Source organism: Nymphaea colorata, unplaced genomic scaffold (assembly GCF_008831285.2).
Source record: "Nymphaea colorata isolate Beijing-Zhang1983 unplaced genomic scaffold, ASM883128v2 scaffold0719, whole genome shotgun sequence".
NCBI classification, from domain to species: Eukaryota; Viridiplantae; Streptophyta; class Magnoliopsida; order Nymphaeales; family Nymphaeaceae; genus Nymphaea; species Nymphaea colorata.
The window spans coordinates 37314-42088 of record NW_022205225.1 but is presented as its reverse complement, the minus strand read 5'-3'; the positions used below and the strand labels follow the sequence as shown (position 1 = coordinate 42088).

Genomic DNA, 4775 nt, shown 5'->3' with positions numbered 1-4775 from the left:
TCCGAGTTGCGAAAAAAAATTAAAAAACACTACAGATATGATCTTTTATCATATAAATATCTTAATTATGAAGATGTGAAAGACTCCAATATTTATGGATCACCATTACAAGTAAACAGGCACGGAGAGATTTCTAATTACAATACACATAAATACAAATCGTTTTATGCTACAACTATAATGATAGCCTAGAAGATAAATATACAATTGATAGGGATCCAAATCTAGATAGAAATATTTGGAATTGAGAATCACCAATTTTACCCTAGAAACAATATTGAAACTAGGACTAGTACGGGTATCAGAACTTTCATTAATAAAAAAAAGAAAACTACTAAGACTGGGACCAATAAGAAAGATATTCTTTATCTTTATATCAGAATTCATCAAGAAATCCAAACAAAGCAAAAAGAGTTATTTTTGATTGGATGGGAATGAATGAACAAATGTTAGATCATACTATATCGAATCTGCGCCCTTGGTTCTTACCAGAATTTGTGCCGCTTTACGATCGATATAAGACTAATCCGTGGATCATACCAATCAAATTGCTTCTATTTGATTTCATGGAAACAAAACAAGCGATCTTTATATAGATCCAAAGGTGGAATCTAATCAAAAAGAAAGATTTAATCCAAAACCAAAAGTAGAATCTAATCAAAAGGGATATCTTGAATTAGAGAATGGGAACCGGGACGAGAAAGAACGACAGCACCAAGGAAATCTTATATCTGATATAAGAAACCAAAAAAAGATGTTGGAGCAAATTCCGCGGGTTCAGATATTAAGAAACGCAGAAAGAAAAAGAAATTCAAGAGCAAGAAGGAAGCGGAACTAGACTTATTTTTGAAAAAATATTTTCTTTTTCAACTCCGATGGGGTGATTCTTTCAATCAAAGAATGACCAATAATATCAAGGTATATTGTCTACTGCTTAGACTTATGAATCCGAATGAAATTGCTATATCCTCTATTCAAAGAGGAGAAATGGGTCTAGATGTAATGCTGATTAATAAGGATTTGTCTCTTCCAGAATTGATAAAAAGGGGAATATTTATTGTTGAACCGGTTCGTTTGTCTATCAAATGGGATGGAATTTCGATTATGTATCAAACCATAGCTATTTCATTGACCCATAAGGTTCAGTACCAAACTAATCGAGGATACCAGGTAAAAAAACATATTGATAAGAATGACTTGAATGGCTCGATTGCACGACACGGAGGAGTGCGTGTGAATGGGGACAATAATAATTATGATTTGCTTGTTCCTGAACATATTTTATCTCCTAGCCATCGTAGAGAATTGAGAATTATAAGCCGTTTCAATTACCGAAATAGGAACCTTGTGAATAAGAATCCAGTATTTTGCAATAGAGCTAAGACTAATGCGCAGGGGTTTGAGAAATTGTAAATAGGGATAAGCATTTTGATACAGATACAAATAACTCTCTAAAATGGAAAGTGTTTCTTTGGCCCACTCATCGATTAGAAGATTTAGCCTGTATGAATCGTTATTGGTTTGATACCAATAATGGGAGTCGTTTCAGTATGTCAAGGATCCATATGTATAAGCAATTTGGAATTCGCTGATGTTACAATCAATTTCCCTCTTTATCACGCGCCTGGTATATGAGAACATGCAAATAAATACATACCTTATGTTAGACTCTGATACACAAGATTCAGTCAGTTAGACTCTGATACACAAGATTCAGTCAGTTAGACTCTGATACACAAGATTCAGTCACATATCAATTGGACCTAGGAATGAATCGACAGAATCTTTTTAGGTCCCTTTCCCTTTCATTCTGTTTCGTGAGCCCAGGAATATACCATCCCTTTGTATCTGAATAAATTTATTGTTATTATTTATTCATATTCATTTTGATTTGTTTGATAGAAAAAAGAGTAATATATGAATCAATCCAGATTATTGTGTACACCAGAACAAAATAAATGGTATTATTATTCTTGATTGGGAAGATTTATATCCGTGGGAACAAAAAGAAAAAAGAGAAGAATTTATTTGTATGGTAAAGAATTCGCCCATATCCGTTATTCCACAAGAAGAAAAAAGGGGTTCTGTTGAATTCCAAGTATTTAATTTTACCAATAAGATAGAGAGACTTACTTCACATTTGAAACTGCACAGAAGAGACTATTTATCTCAGAGGGGTCTGCGGAAAATTCTGGGGAAACGCCAACGACTGCTGGTTTATTTATCAAAGAAAAATCGAGTGCGTTATAGGGAATTAATTGGTCAATTGGGTATTCGAGAACCAAAAACTGGTTAGTTTGGAAATTCGTTTGAGTTATTCGGTTCATTAGATCTTGAATTTGGATGAACCTCGTTTCATTTTCAGGAATTCATGGAATAATGAATTGGGATCGGAGAAATGGAATAATGAATTGGAATCGGAGAATAAAAACATATGACTGTACCAGACGCAAGAAAAGACCTCCTCGTGGTCAATATGGGTCCTCACCACCCGTCAATGCATGGTGTTCTTCGACTCATTGTTACTCTAGATGGCGAAGATGTTATCGACTGTGAACCCATATTGGGTTATTTACACAGAGGAATGGAAAAATTGCGGAAAACCGAACAATTATACAATATCTACCTTATGTAACACGTTGGGATTATTTAGCTACTATGTTCACGGAGGCAATAACCGTTAATGCACCTGAGGAATTGGGAAATATTCAAGTACCTAAAAGAGCCAGCTATATTAGGGTAATTATGCTGGAGTTGAGTCGTATAGCTTCGCATTTGTTATGGCTTGGACCTTTTATGGCCGATATCGGTGCGCAGACTCCTTTCTTCTATATTTTCAGAGAGAGGGAATTGTTATATGATCTATTCGAAGCTGCCACAGGTATGCGAATGATGCATAATTATTTCCGTATCGGGGGGGTAGCTGCTGATTTACCTCATGGCTGGATAGATAAATGTTTAGATTTCTGCGATTATTTTTAACGGGAGTTGTTGAATATCAAAAGCTTATTACGCGCAATCCCATCTTTTTGGAACGAGTTGAAGGGGTAGGTTTTATTGGGGGAGAGGAAGCCATAAATTGGGGTTTATCAGGACCAATGCTACGAGCTTCCGGAATCCAATGGGACCTTCGTAAAGTCGATCGGTATGAGTGTTATGATGAATTCGATTGGGAAGTCCAATGGCAAAAGAAGGAGACTCATTAGCTCGTTATTTAGTAAGAATTGGCGAAATGACGGAATCCATCAAAATTATTCAACAGGCTCTGGAAGGAATTCCGGGGGGACCTTATGAAAATTTAGAATTCCGACGCTTTGCTGGAACAAAAGATTCAGAATTGAACGACTTTGAATATCGATTCATTAGTAAAAAGCCTTCTCCCAGTTTTGAATTGTCAAAACAAGAACTTTATGTGAGAGTAGAAGCCCCAAAGGGAGAATTAGGTATTTTTCTGATAGGAGATAATAGTGTTTTTCCTTGGAGATGGAAAATACGTCCACCCGGTTTCATCAATTTGCAAATTCTTCCTCAGCTAGTTAAAAGAATGAAATTGGCTGATATTATGACAATACTAGGTAGTATAGATATCATTATGGGAGAAGTTGATCGTTGAAATGATAATTGAAGAAGCACAAGCTATCAATTCTTTTTTCAGATCGGAATCCTCAAAAGAGGCCTATGGGCTCATATGGTTACTTGTACCTATTGTTACTCTTGTATTGGGAATCACAATAGGGGTATTAGTAATTGTGTGGCTAGAAGAAAAATATCTGCAGGGATACAACGACGAATTGGTCCTGAGTATGCCGGCCCCCTGGGCATTCTTCAAGCTCTAGCGGATGGGGTCAAACTACTTTCAAAGAAGATCTTCTTCCATCTAGAGGAGATATTCGTTTATTTAGTGTCGGCCCATCCGTAGCGGTCGTATCAATTCTACTGAGTTATTCAGTAATTCCCTTTGGCCATCACCTTGTACTAACCGATCTCAGTATAGGTGTTTCTCTATGGATCGCTATTTCAAGTATTGCCCCTATCGGACTTCTTATGTCCGGATATGGATCAAATAATAAATATTCCTTTTCAGGTGGTTTACGAGCTGCTGCTCAATCTATAAGTTATGAAATACCGTTAACTCCATGTGTGTTATCAATATCTCTACGTGTGATTCGTTGGAATACGCACTCCTACCTCTTTCTTTGCTTTTCTAGGAAAGAAGTTGGTTGATTGAATATATAGATAGAACTCTTTTTTATTCATCACTGGGATCTATGAACTAAACCAGATAGTTATATGAGTGAAACAAAACTGCTTATGAATTCGCAGTAAGAAGATCGAGTCTCATTACCTACGTACGAGAGTAAAGTGGAGCTAAACATAAGCAGCGGAAGCTGTTTACCCCAAGTATCGATTAGCCATCAGGACTTGAAGCGGGCGCAAAAGATCAACTGTATGGAATTTTTACTCTTGTATTTATTACCATACCGAGGATCCACCAAAACTGAGTGGACGGTTAGGAACACCAAGGTACACAAAGATTAGTAATGGAGATAATGTAACGTATCCAAACGGATATTTTGACATTACATAAAAGGAGTCATAATGAGGGCTTGAAGTTGGTAGAAATGATCAAAAAGTACTTCCCCGTGATCCCGATCCAGAGTATAGCTCCTATCCACTGATTTAAAAATAACTATCAGGAACGAAGTAATCCTTTATTTATATAGTATAGTCCTTCTGAGAAAGAAGAGAAGAACAGGAAGGAAAAATGGATTGAC

The 4775-nt window shown here is 36.4% G+C and overlaps 1 pseudogene; it reads left to right on the top strand.

Annotated features, from left to right (window-relative positions):
• Nucleotides 1–1490: 1490 nt before the first annotated feature.
• On the top strand, nucleotides 1491–3753 carry LOC126409674 (NAD(P)H-quinone oxidoreductase subunit H, chloroplastic-like; annotated as a pseudogene).
• Nucleotides 3754–4775: the final 1022 nt, after the last annotated feature.